Raw genomic sequence first — 17,265 nt, forward strand, 5'->3', positions numbered from 1 at the left:
AGAGTGAGCACCTTCTCCTGGGTGTGAACAGACCCCCCAAATGCACTCTCCCACTCCCACCCCACCCAGCCCCGCCCTACTGTTTCTTAGCCCAGGAGGAAGGGAGAGGCCCTTATCAGTCAAGCCAGACCCCGCACACAAACCTCGGTTCATGGTCCCTAATTGGGGGGGGATCAGGGTGGGGAACAACTGCCTAGAGCTGGAGTCTTGGTGGGCCAATGGGCCCCCTGGAGGGTCCTGGCCCTGGCTTGTCCATGCTCTCCGTGACTCCTCCCACACAGATCTGACTGGGGTTCCCTCACTCACTTATTCATTCTCCCTGGCTTCTGGGAGGGAGGTCTCTGCAGGGTGTGCTGCTTGGGCCTGGGACCAGGGGCTCTCCCTGGATATGGGGTGAGGGGCTTCTTACCCTCTGCAGAGGAGGGAGGACGTGCTGGCCATGGAGGGCACAAAGTGGATGATGGACGGAGCAGCAACTCTGCTGGCCATGCTCCCACCCGCCAGCCTGCCTTCCCTGGTGCTCAGAGCCACGGACATAAGGAGGGGAGGGGACCCAGTAATTGGACCCGGTTAGTCCTGGGGAGTCAGTGGGCCAGGAGCCCCAGCCTCATGCTTTCCATTGTCAGGTTATCAGAAGAGGTGAGTTTTGGGGTGAGTTCCCTTCTCTGGTGTGGGTTCCCTGGGGCAACGACACTTGGGTGTGACTAGAAGGATGAATGGTCAGTGGGCAAAGAACAAGGAGCCTGGGGGGCAGGGGATTGTGTGGTGTACTTTAGGACTCCATAAGGCTGGAGCCCAGAGAATTGGAGCAGAGAGGAGCCAAGGTCAGGGGCACCGGGTCTGCACGGCAGGTGCACTATGGAGTCATGGTGGGGGTCTGAGCAGGAGAGGGACGTGATCCCCATGGCTACATTTGGAGGTGGATTCAAAGGGTTGATCCTGGGGGTAATGAGCTGGGTGGACTGCGGGTAGGTTCAAGGGGTGATGGAAGGCTTACCTGGGGGTGGGGGTGAGAAGGCAGTCATCCATGGGCGCTGGGTGTGGGCTGGGGACCTGGGTTTGTGAATAGTGGTGCCCTTTTTGGAGCAGGGGTATCTTAGGGCCAGGGACCAGATGAACGGGGCACAGGAAGTCTACCTTCCCGCCCTGCCCAGACCCCAGGGGACAGAGCCTTGGCTTGGCCACAAGGGACTTCATGAGTGAATGAAAGAGTGCCCACCCTAATCTAAACCCCAGCCCCAAGCTAAGCCCCAATTCTGCTCTGAGCCCCTATTCTAGACTGCACCCTGGGCCCAGGCTGAGCCCCCAACCCTGGACCAAGCCTGACTGCCCTGCACCTCTCCCACCCGGGCCCCCCACTACCCCCTCTCCCTGTCCTGTACCCGTCCACACCCAGGGCTGGTGCCACCTGTCCAGGGCAGCCCTTCCCCTTCCTGGCCGGGTGCCCACAGCTCCTGACTCAGGGCCCCCGGGGGCCTGTCCCACCACATTCCGGGGCAGCTTGTGCAAACATGGGGCACCTCCCGACCAGCCCCCGGGCATTATCTGGCCCAGTTCCCCCCGGGGGTTGAAGGGGTGTGGGGGCAGGGCAGGGGACAAGAAACCTTGCCAGATTCCCACTGCCCACGCCTGTGGCCCCTCTGACCTCTGCCTTGGAGGCATGGGGGTTCCTGAGCTTCCTGCGGGAGGCAGCGGGAACCACCCATTGTTCAGACAGGGAAACTAAGGCTCCAGCTGCTGCCTGAGGCGGGCCAGCCTCCTACACCTGGCTCACATGCCCGCCCAAGCTCCTTCACCTGTTCGTGTGTGTGTGTGTGTGTGTGTGAGTCACTCAGTCATGTCCAACTCTTTGCGACCCCATTGACTCTAGCCTGCCAGGCTCCTCTGTCCATGGAATTCTCCAGGCAAGAATACTGGAGTGGGTTGCCATTTCCTTCTATAGAAGATCTTCCTGACCCAGGGATCAAACCCAGTTCTCCCACACTACAGGCAGATTCTTCACCACCAGGGAAGCCCTCACCTGTTCCTTGGCGCCTTTCAGAATTGAGAGCGTCCTGGCAATTAGCACCTTGCCACACTAAGGTGTGTGGGTTTTACTCAAGGATTCTGGGGAAAGTCATGGGGGCAATGTGGTCTCCTTGGAGACTGAGGAGCTGAACCTGAAATGCTGAGGTGGTCCCAGGCTGGCGAGGGTGCTCAGGAAGAGGGTATGGAGCTGGGGCTGGGAGTGGCCTGGGGGGTCAGAGCCATTCCGTGGTGTGTGCTGGGGGCCCTGGAGAGCACTTAGCAGTGAACGGCACTCACCCCAGTCCTGGCCACCCTGTGTGGGGCCAGGACCCTACACTGGTCTCTCCTTCGCCCTTTGCCACCACAAGTTACCAGGCCTTTGCCCTGGCTGTGCCTTCCTTCTGAGTCACCCTTTCTCTCACTGTGCCTGACTCTGTCCTCATCTTTCAGCCCTCAGTTTCCGTGTTACCTCCTCCAGGAAGCCTCCTTGGCCTGCAGAGCAGGCCAGGCCCCCTTCCCCTCTTATAACTCCTGTCACCATTCATCTTTTTGCCATTTCTGTCACCCTATCACTCGAACCAGATCAGGGGTCCCCAAGGGCGAGGCCCAGGCTTTCTTGTTCATTGTTGCCCCATGAGGCCCAGAGCATCCTGGGGACAGCGCAGGCCCGGGGAGTGGCAGAGAGACAGCTGAGGTCCAGTGGGGCTCCTGGTTCTTGGGGATAGACATGGAGCCAGGCAGGTGGATGTCTAGGGGAGCACACAGCCCATGAGCTCTGCTCCCAGCCCCTTGGCCCCAATTGCCAACAGATTCAAGTCCCACCTGCCACTCTCCACCATGAGTCTTGGCTGTAAGACCCCAGGGTGCATGGCTGGACGTGTCATCTTGGAGCTCTGCACCCCAGGACCCTTCGAGGGCTGGGTCCCTAGGTGGGTGTTTACAAGGGGCAGGTCGATGGGGTCACCCATCAACATGATGCAGTTTTTCTGCTGGGCATCTCCTGGGATCCCTATTGGTGCTGCACGGGTGGCAGAGATGTTGGGGGGAGGGGGATCTGTTAATCAGCTGAGCTCCCTGTGCTCCAGGGATGGGAGGAAACTGAAAAGTTTGGCTGCCCACTTCCCTTCACCTCCTTGCCCTCCTTAGGGGTGGAAAAGGCACAAAGGAAACAGCTACAAAAAGGCAAAAATCTTCAAATGTGACTCTGTAGATATGCTTCTGACATGTAACAAACCCACAGACAAGATGGGACTTCCCAGGTTGTGCAATGGTGAAGAACCTACCTGCCAATGTGGGAGACACAAGAGATGAGGATTCCATCCTGGGGTTGGGACGATCCCCTGGAGTAAGAAGTGACAACCTACTCCAGTATTCTTGCCTGGAAAATTCCATGGACAGGGGAGCCAGGCAAGCTACAGTCCATAGGGTCACAAAGAATCAAACATGACCGAGCGACTTAGTGCACACACATGCACTGATAAGATGTGACATATGGAGAGAAACTATTTTCAACCTAGTAACAGAATAAGGATTTATGTCCTTCATATACAAAGAGTTGCTACAAATCAATAAAAAAAAAACCCACCAAAATGGAAAACTGGACAAAGAAAGGAACAATTAGTTCATGTGTGAAGCCACACAAATGGCCGCTGGAGAGACAGAAAAAGAAGCTTAAAGTCACTCATGATGAAAGAAATGTAAACAAATATGCAAATAAGAAACCACGTTTTGTTCTGATAGTTGGCAAAATGGTAAAAGATTGGTCACATCCTGCAATAGTGAAGGTAAGTGTGGAAGTCCTCTGAGGGGGTGCTTATTAATAAAGAAGCTCTGCATCCCTTTGGACTACTTCTTTAATTCCAGCCCTAACACTCAGAAATCTATTAAAAATGATAGTGCAAGCAGGGGTGTTCATTAGAGTGTGGTTTGTGGCAGCTATTACTCGGAAACAGCACATACCAACCACCAGGGATGAGAGAGAAGATCCCAGCCGTGGCTGAACAGGGAAAACTTAACTGCTTAATGGGGCAGGGGAGTGTTGCATGTGTGTTCTGAGCCAAGGACATCTGAGGTGGACTGTTCGGATTAAATACAAGTTCGAGACCCACAGCACCATTTTGGGAGCACAGTTTGTGTGAAGCAAAAATGTGTGCATCGAAAAAACACAGGAGGAGGAAATGCCCCAAGGGTTCAGCGGTTACTCTGGGTGCGGAGTTGGTGGGGGGGGAACTTTCAGTTCTTATTTTATATTTATATTCATGAGGTGGGATGAACTTAGAGGTTGGATTGTGTTTTCGGTGTGAGTGTGTATGTTCTGGCATTTTTTTAATTAAAAGAAAGTTTAGTTTGTCAATCCCTGGTTGAGGTTGGGTCTCTGAAGAGCCATGGGAGGGGGTGGGGTGGGTTTCCACTGGGGAGATAGAGATTCCTTTCAGGAACTGGGTTCACTGAGAGTTCCCTGGAGGGGGCAGGCTTCCAGCTGCCCCTTGGGTCCTCTGGGGAAAACCCCTGGTACTCCAGGGAGGGCCCCCCTGGGTGACCTTGAGCCTGAGCCAAGTACAGGGACCACTGCAGAGAGAGTCTGGCGTGGGTACTTCCTCACTCAAAGCCTAAGTTCTCATCAGTTCAAGGGGACTGGAGATCCCACCACCCACCAGGGGCCAGGCAGGTCTGCCTGGTCTCCAGGCAGGTGCTGGGGGAGCGCTGAGGGGCGGCCCCTTCCCCAGGGGCAGGGACGGCCCCCAGGCACTGCCCAGAGGAACTGGGTCATGCGGGTCACCGAACTGCCCCTTTAAACGTGTCGGTTTTCCCTGCTTTGCGTGGAATCTGGAGAAGCGTGGAGGGCTTGCCTTGGACCCAGAACCACCAGGTTCTTGGTTTCTCATATTTGGCCTTCCCTTGACCCTGTTGTTTGGGCGGGGCCTGGCCCCTCAGTCCTCCTAGGCTTCTTCCACCCCCTGCCAGCCTAGGTGGCTCCTAACCCCTCAGTGCATCACCTATAAGGTCTGCACACAGGCACAAAGAATAAGAAATTCACTCCCCAGCTCCTAATTCCTTCCCTGCCTGGGGGTCTGGCTGTGTCAGGCTGGCAGCAACACTTGCAGTCAGGGCTGGGGTCCAGGCAGGCCCTGGGGCGGGGGTACAGGAGGAATCCAGAGCAGGAGCAAACTGGAGTCATCTACAGGGTGTGCTCCAGCCAGCTCCCCACCAGCCCCTCCAGCCATGCTGGCGTCCGCCTCCCTGCTCCTTCGACAAGAGACTCATGCTGACCTCAGGGCCTTTGCACGGCTGGCCTCTTGGCCCAGAGCACCTCTCTCCCTCACTCTCTCCTCAGCCCATCCATCCTCACGACTGTCAGCTTTGCTTGCTCAATGTCCCTCTCCCAGTTCCTGCAGGGCAAACCCCCCCATCCCCACCAGGCTGTCCCCAGAGTCCAGCCCACACAGTGGAGAGGCTGGGGAAGACAGTAGTCCCCATTTCACAGGTGAGAAAATTGAGACTCAGAGGGATAGGCCTGAGGTCAGACAGGGAGAGGCACTTAGAAGCGCCACCCCCCCCAGCCCCTCTCCACCAGGGCAAAGGCATTTCCTTCTGCTCAGGGGGCTGTGGGGTCCTAGGGCAGCTGGCGGGGCGCCTAACGGGTCTTGGGGCCTGTGTGTGTGGCAGCGGCAGCTGGGGCTCCTGGGGCCCAACCCCCACTCGGAGTGCGAGTGGGAGGTGGGGGAGGGGGAGCAGCAGCTGGCGCCTGGCCCTGTGCCAGTTAGGAACCTCCGCGGGGTGGGGCTGCCCCGGGACTGTCTCTCTCTCTCTCTCTCTTTTGGCTTCTGTCTCTATATCTCCCTCTGCCTATCTGCCTGTCTCTTCTCGTTCTGTTTCTCTCTTTGCCTCTGTCCATCTCCCTCTGTGTGTGTCTCTCTTGCTCGGTCTCTGCCTCTCTGTGTTTCTTTGTCTATCTGTCTCTCATCGGAGCTGGGGGACTAGCCCCATTTCAGGTCATTAGGATCTCCCCTTTACCTCCACTTGCTGGATATGATCACGTGAACGGAAGGACCCCCCACCTCTGCACCCCCACTGTGGTCTCTATCCCTCCCAAGATGGGGAGCCTGGGGCACCCCTCTTGTGGGATGGGGGACCCTGGGCAAGTTTCCTAGCTGCAAAGTCTGTGGCACCCTCTCTGGACCAGGGGTGGAGTGGGCCACAGCCAGTCTGGGAAGAGACAGTCACTTAAGGAGTCACTTTACAGGCATCTGAACCTGTCCTGGGCAGGGGTGGGGGTGGGGGGGTCCCTTACCTTAGTGAGAGAACCAGGGACTACTTAGAGAGAGTCCCAGGGAGGAGATACAGAGGCCAGGAGTGATCCTGCACGGGGGTGGGGGGTTGGGGAGAGGACCAGCCAATGCAAAGGCCTTGATGCCTGGGGCAACCCTCAGCCAAGTTCCTGGGTCCCCAACCCCAGGTCACTAAGCAGACTGATCTGCCCATCGCCCCACGTGAAGACCCCTCCCCAATCCCGGAAGTGTGCAGGCAGTCAGGAGGGCACTGGGGGTGAGAAGGGAGCGGGGTGACTGCCTCCCCAGAGCACTGACTGCCCAGGCTCTACATTCCCCCACGTCAGCCAGTACAGCCTTCCCCTGAAACCTCCCTGACAATAGACTCCAACACCGCGGAAATATCCCCAGGGGGCTGTGGCTTGAGCACCCCTTGATTTGCATTTTTGCATATTAATGAGGGTAGAGCTGCTAATTCTGCCACGTTGTTTTAAAGGTGCAGAAACCCTGAGGAGTGAGGAGGGGCATTCCTCCCCACGAGTGAGGAGTCGGGGGCCTGGGTCCCCAGATACAGGATTCCTGTCCCTCCGTCTAAACCGTTGCCCTTTGGGTCACAGGGCTGGGGTCCCCCAGTCTCTGTGTCTCTGCTCTTGAAATTGGGGCATCAGCCTTGGGGGCAGCAGGGCAATAGGGAGCCTGGAATTTTCTGTCGAAGCTCTATCCTGAGCATCCCATGGTGGGAAAGTTGAGAACTGAGGATCAGGCTCTGCCCTAAAATCTTTGGATTCCGTCATAGACTCTGGATCCAGCATCACCTCCATCTCCTGAGTTCACTCCATCTCCTGAGTTCAGGCCGGAAACCCCCCTCCCGGCTCCCCCTGCTCCCCACCCCCGCCCCCCCCCCCTCCCGCCCGCAGGCCCGGTGGCAGGGCGTCCTGACCCCACTTGTGGCCCTAGGCTCTCTCAGCCCAGCCTCAGGACTCCTTCCAGTTCCCCCTTGCCCAAGTGGGACCTTTGCACATGCTGCTCCCCCGGCCAGGTGCTCCTCCTTTCCCTACAAGTTCACCTCTTCTGTGGCCCTCCAGGCCACCCTGCCCACGCGCCTGTTCAGCCCTGTCACCTCCAGGTCCCCATCCCGAAATCGGGAAACCGAGGCACAGGTTGGCGAGGTCGTCTGCTCGGGGGTCACACAGGCTCCCCCCTCAGACCACTCCCCTCCCATTGGCCGCGAGGGTGGGGGCCGGACCCTGGGGGCTTGGGGTTCTTGCGGCGGTTCAGGCCAGAGGCGCGCACTTGGGCGCGTGCTGCCACCTGGTGGTGCCCTGAGGTGGGTCTGAGGTTTTCCTCCGGCCTCGGAGCCCCCACTCCAAGGAGCACATCGCGCGCTGGGGGACCCAGGAAGTCCCCGGATGCAGGGATACCGAGGCGGGCCAGAGTCCCTGGGCCTGGGGGCGCGGGCAGCAATGGGCAGGATGGAGAGGTTTCAATGATGAGGAAGGAAATGAAGGCCCGACCCGGCTGCCCTGTCCTGACCCTCTCCAGACTCCTCCCGTCGGGCTGTGACTCCCTGTGACTGCTCCAAACCTTCCCGTTCCATTGCCACCCTAATCTGAACATTTTACGTCCACACAGACCCCTGGCCTGACCCGGTGCGGGGTGTGAGCGCGGGGCTGGGGAAACTCCCCTACGCTGCCAGGGACAAACGCACTGGGGTAGGGGGTGAAGTTGGGGGGGGGGGGGGGGAAACGGGACCAGAGTCCACCAGGGGGCGCCCGCCTCCCAGAAACCCGCGGAGGCCTGCTGCGCCCGGTGGCCGTCTGCGCACGCGCGTGCCTGGTGCAGGTGGGCTCTGAGTGCTCGCTGCGCTTGCGATGTCCACGCGTGCCCGGTTGGGATCTCGCACATGTGAGCGCACTGTGCTCGCGTGTACGCAGCTCTCAGCTGTGCTCACGCTCTCGGTCCTACCGGCACGCTGGCGTGTTCATGTGCTCAAACGTGTTTACGTTGCCCTGCAACAGCTTGGTTGGGTACCGTGTACTCAGGACCTGGCGCGTCCGGGCACAGGCGGGCATAATTTTGTTTGCACCTGTGAGGCCTGTTTGTCCACGCGTGTGCACATGGGATTGCCATAACCAGACGTCCACATTTCCTTTGTGCATCGATCTGTCTGCCTGCCCTCGAGCGGGGTCCTACCTGTACGTCTCCACGTACTGCCCGGCATATCTGCAGATGCGCAAGTCTTGGCAAACACGTGTCCACATATTCTGGCATGTTCATTGCGTGTTTACACATGTGCATGCTCGCCTGTGCACTGTGATGGGGCACGCACACACACACACACACGTGTGCTCGGTGGTGTTAATGTATATCTCCATGTTAGGGCTTCCCTGGTGGCTCAGACAGTAAAAAATCTGCCGCAATGCAGGAGACCCGGATTTGATCCCCGGATAGGGAAAATCTCCTGGAGGAGAATCCCCATGGAGAATCTCATGGACAGAGGAGCCTAGCGGGCTACAGTCCATGGGGTCACAGAGTTGGACACGACAGAGCGAGTAACACACACATGCATGCACCAGTGCTTACAGCCACAGCCCACACTCAAGTTCCTCCTCAGAGACACTGCTCCCAGCAGGACCCCTTCCCACCAGTCAGCTGTCAGAATGTCTCTCACAGGTCCTCCCCGAGGTCTTGATGTGCATTTTGCCCTCTCCCTGCTCTCCCATTCTTGCCTCTCTGGCCTCCACCCAATCTCCTCCCGCTGGTGGTCACAGGCTCTGTGTCACCTGCAGGTGTCATGTGTCACCTACAAGGAGACAGGGAGCTTCCAGTTGTGTTGACATCTGGGCCTTTGCTGTGGCCGTTCTTTCTGGACCCTGATGACATGTCCACAGCTCAGTGTCACCTCCAGCCAGTGCTGCCCACCACAGGTCCCCCAACTTGTTTCTTTCCTTTGTTGTCCTAATCTGGCTCTTGGCTATTGCCTGTCCCCCATGAGGAGTCATGCTCTGTGATGTCACCCCTGATTTCTGGCATCCTGAGAAACTAGCAGAAGGACACGACCCACGGTCCCCTTGATTATGGGAATCTGTGCCATGCTCTGACAACCCAGCCACTGTCAGCCTGACCTGGAGAAGCTCCATCATGGTGGAGCCTGCCTGATATCCAGCCTCCCCCTCTTCCTCTCCACTCAACATTACTCTCCCTTATGGTTTCCTCTTCACTCATCAAACTTCTGTTCATCCTGTAGGGCCCTATTCCATTGGTGCCTCTTCTAGGATGCCTCACCTGGTCTCCTGGGGGTGAATGGACGAGAGGCTGACATGGAGGCAGGGTGATCGCGGGTGCTCCAGGCCAAGTGTACGGACAAAAGCCCATCAGTGGTGCATCAAAAGTGGACCCCAGGGATGGGTGAATGCCAGTTCCTGAGTGCTCTGCAGCAGTTGGCAGAGCTGACAAGCTGCCCAGGAAGTTCTGATATGAGCAGTGTATCTCTCTACTGAGTTTCTCCCCTGTGCCTCTGTCCTTCCCTCTGCCTGTCTGTCCCCTCCATCTATCCCTACCTCCCTCTCCTCCCTCCCTCTGTCCCTTGGTCACCCCTGGCCTGGCCATACCCCCTGCCCCAGGGGGCCATCTCCTTGGCAACAGTGGCCATGGGGTCAGTGACTGGATCAATCTCCTCTCACCCGGGTAGCCCCGACCCTGGACCTGGAAGGTGACAAGGAAGTGGGGTCAGGCCTGGGGTCTGGGCTGGAGGGATGTTGTGGGGTTAGGACAGGGGTCCCTCAGCTGGGGCAGGGGTGGCAAGGCGTGGAGAGGGAGAGAGGGTCCCTGGTGGTGTGGTCAGCAGAGTAAGAGGTCAAGTGAGCCCTGGGCACATACTGACTCCAAGATTTGCCCAGGCCTGTTTTTCCTAGCACTAGTCACTATGTGCAAGGACCTGGAGGAAGGCTCAATCGTTGTCCCAGTTTGCAGCTAATAACAAGGGCCCTGGTCACTGCTGACCCTGAAAACCAGGGCTGTGTCCACAGCATGCCGGGAAAGTCCACCTTCCTGAGTTGGCTGCCATCACAGCTTTTGGAAGATTCCATTACTGCTACTGAGCAGTCTGCCATCACTGCTTCTAGAATATTCCCCCCATCACCACATCTAGAATAGCCCACTGTCACAGGTTCTAGAATATCCCACCATTATTGTTTCTAGAATATTCTTCCATCACCACTTCTAGAATAGCCCACTGTCACAGCTTCTAGAATAGCCCACCATCAGTGCTTCTAGAATATACCCCCCTCATCACCACTTCTAGAACATTTTACCATCACTGTTCTGAAAAGTCTACCCCCAGGGGCCTTTAGATTTTTCCCCTTTGGGCTCAGGCCATGGAAGTTTCCCAAACACGCCAGAAGGAATGGGCTCTCTCCCTTCCTCAGTGGCCGTGGGGACAGCTTAGCAGAGCAGCCACAGGGGTGAGGGCCACAGGGGGCCCTGGGCGCAGGTCGATGAACCTGGCCTGTGAGAACATTGATCACTAAATGCGTTTGTATAGATCCTGGGACAGGTAGTTCTGGCCCTGGGGGAAGCGAGGCAGGACCAAAGGAGCCATGCAGGGTGGGGCGGGGGGGCCCTCCACAGGCTGACTGGGGACGCTAGGGGTGCAGTACAGCGCAGAAGACAACCTCATTCGTGTCCTCCTCTTTTCGAGCCTCACTTTCCCCATCCAGGAGGTGAAGACGTGGAGGGGGTTTGTGGTGGGACTTCTGGGCCCCTCTAGCCAAAGGAGGCACCTCCGGCTCAGAGAGGTCAGGCTGCCGGCCCAGAACCACACATTCTCAGGGGTGGGGGCTCTGCGACATGCTCTGTTGATGCAAAAGACTTTCTTTACCCAGTGCCTTCCCACCCTGCGGCAGGCACTAGGGGGCAGCTGGGCACCCCCTCCCCGCCGGCCGGGTCTGCTGGCCCTTTAAGAGACTCGTTTTGGCGCGGCCTCGGGGTTATCGATTGCAGCCTTGGAAACACGATTAGATTATCCCGGCTGGGAACGGCAGCCTGGCGGGCCGCGTTGGGGGAAGCAGGCTTCTTGTAAACGGCTCCCCAAAGGGCTCTGGGGCTGGGTCTCCGGGGCTCGATGCTGGGGGCTTCCCGGGTGCCGGCGGCCCTGTGCTCCAGATACTAGGGGTGGATAATCGATTCCTCCGTTTTGTGAGTAGGAAACTGGGGTGCACAGAGGGGTGCGCCTTTGTCCAGCACATTTATTGAGCGCCTCATGTATGCGAGGAGCGTGAATTCAATAGTCACTATATAGAAAAACGTCATTAAATAGTATTATTATCAAAAATAATCATCCCTGCTGTCATAGGAAGCCTTTATCTGAGTCCACTCTGATCACTGCGACAACTGGTATGGGGTGGGGGAGCCTATGATCCCATCTTGCAGATGGGGAAACTGAGGCCTGAGCTTTTGCAAGCCTGAGGGGCTGAGCCAGAACATGCAGCTTCCCCCCTCCCTCCTCCCCCTCTGATTCCTGCGGCACCTCCCAGGTGAGTCACTTATAAAGGGAAGAGACTGTTTTGTGGGGACAAGCCCTTCCACCAACCTTACTTTGTACTGCAACCCCAAAGGCCTCTGGGAGGCATTTGAGCTTGGTGGGTTCGTCTGAAGGCAGATTTACACCCCCCCTCCCCAAATGCTGGCTGAGCAGGTGGTGAGTGGGGAGGAAAGTGTGGGGAGGCCACTGAGTCTGTGGCTGGGGCGCCACCTCCATCACCAAATTCTGAAGCCTGGGGAGAAAACTCCACTCATCCAAGCCTGCCCACTTGTGTCAGTAGGATGCACGAAAGGCCCACCCCTCACACTCCTCTGTGCACTCCAGACCATGAGTGACTTCCTTGACCACCTACTGTGTGCAAAGGCTTTACCCTCACCTGCCCTCACCTGAGTGCTAAGAGCGGATCCCTGAGTCCACCCATGTTCACCCTGCCCAGTTCCAAATGCTCCTACAGTGAATGTTTGTCAATTGACTAAATAATAGTACTTAGCAATAATGGTAACTGTGCTTAGTCACTCAGTCATGTCCAACTGTAGCCCATCAAGCTCTTCTGTCCATGGGGATTCTCCAGGCATGAATACTGGAGTGGGTTGCCACACCCTCCTCCAGGGGATCTTCCCAACCAAGGGATCAAGCAGCAAATTAAATAACAACAGTTTAGACAGGATGTAGCTTCTTTTTAAAAATTTTTATTAAATTATTTGGCTGAGTTGGGTCTTAGTTGCAGCACGTGGGATCCAGTTCCCAGGCCCCCTGCATTGGGAGGGTGGAGTCTTAGCTGCTGGACCACCAGACAGTCCTTGGATGTCACTTCTTGATTACCCTTCCAGCCTCATCATTCCAAAAATGTCTATTATCCAATCATTCCCAGCATTTATTGAGTGCCAACTGTATGCCCCAGCTACTCCCTTCATCCCCTCAACATCCCTGTGAGGCAGGAAATATGATCAACCTGGCCAACAAAGTAGGAAATGGGGTCAGGGAGGTGGGGGTGATTTTTCATAGAGCTGAGAAGATGAGATTCTAAACCCAGATCCATCTGTGTCTGACCCTCAGTTTATCTCTGAGGAAATGGGTTGATTATCTTGTCCTGAGGTTCTGAATGTGGGGACACTAAGGCCCAGAGCCAGGGAGAGGCCCAGGTGTCTCCCAGAGCTTTGAGGAGGAGCCAGAAGACAGTTCAGGCAAAAGTGGGACGAGCCAGGTATGGGCTACAACCAGACAGTGTGACCTTGAGACTACTCACTGGGAAGGGGCCTGATCCTTGTGGGAGGGGTCTCAGGAGAAGGAGGTCCAGGGAAGGGAGCATGCCCCTGCCCTCCCGCAGGGGAGGGGACCCCAGACCAGCCAACCAGAAGGGACCTACACACACACACACACACACACACACACACAGCAGGCACTTAATAGATGCAGGTGGTCCCCTGCAGTACTTCCCTGGTGGTCCCGTGGCTAAGACTCCAAGCTCCCAAGGCAGGGGGCCCAGTTCCATCCCTGGTGAGGGAACTAGATCCCTAACTAAGACCCAGTGCAGCCAAATAAATAAATATTTTAAAATTATTATTTTTTTAATAAATTAGAAATATAGGGTCAAGGCCCAGGGGTGACCATGGGAAGGACTGCCTGGGGGCCGGGCCACAGCAGGGGTGAGGGGCCCACTTGTCCTCCTGGAGTCACCCCTGCAAAGCGCAGCGTGGGCCTCTCCCAGCTGCCTTCCCTGTGCCCTTTCGTAAACCTGTGTCTCTCTGCCTCTCTGTCTCTCCCTGTCCCTCGGCCTTTCTGCCCCTCTCTCTGCTTCCCTGTCTCTGGGCTTGGCTGCAGTCACATGTCCCTACCTCTCAGCTCCGGCTCACCCCCTCCCCAGGCCCTCCCAGGTGCCCGTGGCCGTGGCCTTTCCGGGTGCCCAGCCCCCAGCCATGAAGAGTCTCTGGGGGAGAGGACAGCCCACAACCTCCTGGCCACAACGACTTGAGAAGCTCCGCAGACACCCCCCGCCCCTCCCAGAGCAGGGTCTGAGGCTGCCGGGCCTTGTGGCCTTGGCCCAGCCCCTGCCCTCTCTGGACAGTGTTACCCAGCTGTAAACTCCCAAAGGGTTGAGTTTCCGGGAAGCCAGAGACTGGCTCAGCCCTTGCTCGAATGCAGGCTGGGAGAGTCTGTTGTCTGACTGTGTCCTTCAGCCCGGGGTCCCAGGCAACCATGGTGAGCAGACACCGGATGAGGGGAGAGGAGGGAATGAATGAATCCACCAGTCCCTCAGGTATGATGCCTCCCTCGCGCCCTCCACTCACATCTTGCTGGGGCAGTGGCAGTCAGGGGTGCTGGACCTGGGTGACCCCTAGCTGCCTCTGGGCGTGGGTTTGGGGCGTTTCCACCCCACAGATCCATCCATCTCTATCCCAGGTGCTGCAGGCTGAGGTGAGCATGGTGCCCTGGGTCCAGAGCGGGCAGCAGTGGGGCAGGAGGTGGGACAAGGAGGGAGACTGTGACACCATCCAGGCTGGGCTGTGGGGACCCTGTGGGCTGTGGGGAGGTCTGCGGTCTTTTTGTTGAGTTCACTGGGGAACCCCAGGAGGCATTAAAGTGATGGAAGGGTGAGGCTGTCTGGGCACCTTACCAGACAGGGGCGCCCAGTTGGGGAGGGAAGGAACCCTGGGAATAGGAGGAGGCCAGGAGGCTGGGATGAAGCTGTTCTGAGGCCATGTGAATATCTGAACTGCGTAAGGATGGAGAGATAGCATGATCTGCCTTCCTGCCCCGTCCCTGACACCCAGAGGAACGGGGTGCCAGGAAGGAGCCCAGGGCCAGGAAGGGGTGCAGGGCAGTGGCCATGGCCCTGCTGGCCCCTCAGAAGCAGTAATTAAGGGCTCCCGGCGTCCCCACGGCGTGATGTATGTGCGCCTTAACTAATCATTTATTAGGTCACTGATGGTTCGTCAATATTAATTCATTTATTTAAACAACTCGGCTCCGTAATGAAGATGTTGCCTGAGAGGGGACGCCGGTGGGTGGTGGGGCTGGGGTTGCAGGCAAGGGGCTCGGGCCTAGGTCTAGGGGTCTCTGGGAGCTAATGTACAGGTGACATGTCCCAGTAGCTCAGGGTTACACCAACATGCCTGTGCCCAAGAGGAGACCACGGCTGGAGCAGGAAGGGAGCTGCCTGGAGGCCCTGTAGCGATCGGGGAGGGTGGGGAGAACTCAGGCTGACCCCTCAGGACATGCTGACCCCTCAGGACGTGCAACTGCTCTCCAGCCCTCCTTCTGCAGCCCCACCAGCCAGCCATGGGGTAAAATGCTCAAGGCTGGCTTGCTCCCTGTGTGTACTCTGTCCTCTGCCTGGTGCATCCTTTCCTCGCTCGTGGCCTGCCTGCAGACTTGGACTTGTTGGGGGAACATTCAAGAACAAAAATCAGATCACACTCCTCTTCTCTCTGCTTAAGAGCAGTCTATGGCTCTCAGTGCCCTGCAGAGGAAATTCAGATGCATCTGTCTCCGCTGACCCCTGCCGACCCTCCCCACCCAAAGGAGTCCCCGTCACATCTCTAGCACCCATGATCCTGTCCTGGTGATTTGTTTATCTGTTTGTCCTCTCTTTTCCCTGCCAGCCTAACCTCATTGAAGGAAGGGACTTTGTCTGTCCCAGAGTGTGGGTGACAGGCAGCAAATGCCACCACCCCCCAACAGCAGACACTTTGGGGGCTCAGGTCGTGGCTCTGGGGCCCCTGTCACTTAACACAGCTGCAGCTATCTGTCCCCAGTGAGCCTGGGGGCCCCTCTGTGCTCTGGAGGGACCAGAGGTGAGGGGTGATGTCTTTCCACACCCTGATGGATAAATCCTGTCATTTGTCCTTGGCAGTGACCACTCTGGGACGTGTCCCTCCAGCTCCCTCCCAGGAGGCCTCCTGCATAACCTGCCCTCACTCAGCTGGTCTTGGGCCCAGCTTCTGGGCCCCCCCACTCTGAGACACTGTGATTGGAGTCTCTGAAACAGGTCCAGGGACAGGAAGTCCACATCACAAAGCTCTCCAATCCCCTTGCTCCAGACTCTGCCATTGTAAAAAAAAAAAAAAAAAAAAAAAGAAAAATAAGGTAATTATTGAAATCTGCATGGAGATAGCAAAGACACAAGAATGAGGGTGTCGAAGGTGTACAGACTCCAGGGTACCCATCTTATTACTCATCCCATTCTCTGGCATTCTGGGATCTCAGAATTCTGGGATGCAGGGATTTGGGGATATCAGGATCTCGAGATTCTGTGATATTGAGGGTTTGCAGCTTTATTCTCTTCCAGGGAGGTGTGGCAGCTGCGGAGGGAGGCGGGCAACTCGCCCCTGAGGGATTTCTAGGTCCCTGCTGGCCTGGGGCAGATTTTAGTCCCTCCCCTTCCACCAAGAGCCCAGTGGTGAGTGTGTGTGCTTAGTCATGTCAGACTCTTTAGTGACCCCACGGACTGCAGGCCACCAGGCTCCTCTGTCCATGGGATTTCCCTGGCAAGAATACTGGAGTGCATTGCCATTTCCTCCTATAGGGGATCTTCCCTTTGGGGATCGAATTTGGGTCTCCTGCATTGCAGGCAGATTCTTTACCACTGAGCCATCTGGGAAACTCGCCAAACTCACCTGGTTGACCTATTTGGCCAGAGGGACCTGAGTGTGTCATGGACATGATCATTGTCTCCTTTCTCCAGAAGGGGACACTGAGGCGCCCTGTGACTAGATTACACAGCAGGTGAGGGTCAAAGCCAGGATTTGAAATCCTGGTCTCCATTTCTCTCACCCAAGATACTTCTTTTTCTTAAAAGATTTATATTTATTTATTTGACTGCACTGGGTCTTAGTTGCAGCATATGGGCTCTTTTGCTGCAGCATGCAGGATCTAGTTCCTAACCAGGGATCAAACCCAGCCCCCTGCATTGGGAGCATGGAGTTCTTAGCCACTGGACCACCAAGGAAGCCTCCCACTCAAGACTTTTCTAACAGTCATTCATCCAGGGCCTGCTCCTGCCCTACAACCTCCCTGCTGCCCACAGGGCCATGTCTTGTGGCCTACACCCTCCCTGTCTTGGCACCCACAGACCCCTTCTGTCTGTTGCTGACTCTGAAGGCTGAGTTCCAGCCCAGCACCCCCCACCCCCCCCACTGCCGAGCCCAGGACTGTGTGAGATTTCAGCTGGTCCCCTCAGTGGGCCTGTCCAAGGGCCCCTGGGGAGGCCAGCCCGAAGCTCCCTCCACCCTCCCAGCTGTGGCCTCTATCTTGGTTCTGGTCTGGCCTCTGATGGCTGCAGTGCCCATTATACAGATGGGGAAACTGAGGTTCAGCCAATGCAGCAGGCCTCCCTGGCAGGCACACATGACAACAATAACAATGAGAATATCTCACTGCGGGGGTGTGGTGAGAACTGGTCAGTTTATTCATTCACTCACCAGGGTGCATTCATTCATCCGCCAGGGT

Source organism: Muntiacus reevesi, chromosome 1, assembly GCF_963930625.1.
Source record: "Muntiacus reevesi chromosome 1, mMunRee1.1, whole genome shotgun sequence".
NCBI lineage: Eukaryota > Metazoa > Chordata > Mammalia > Artiodactyla > Cervidae > Muntiacus > Muntiacus reevesi.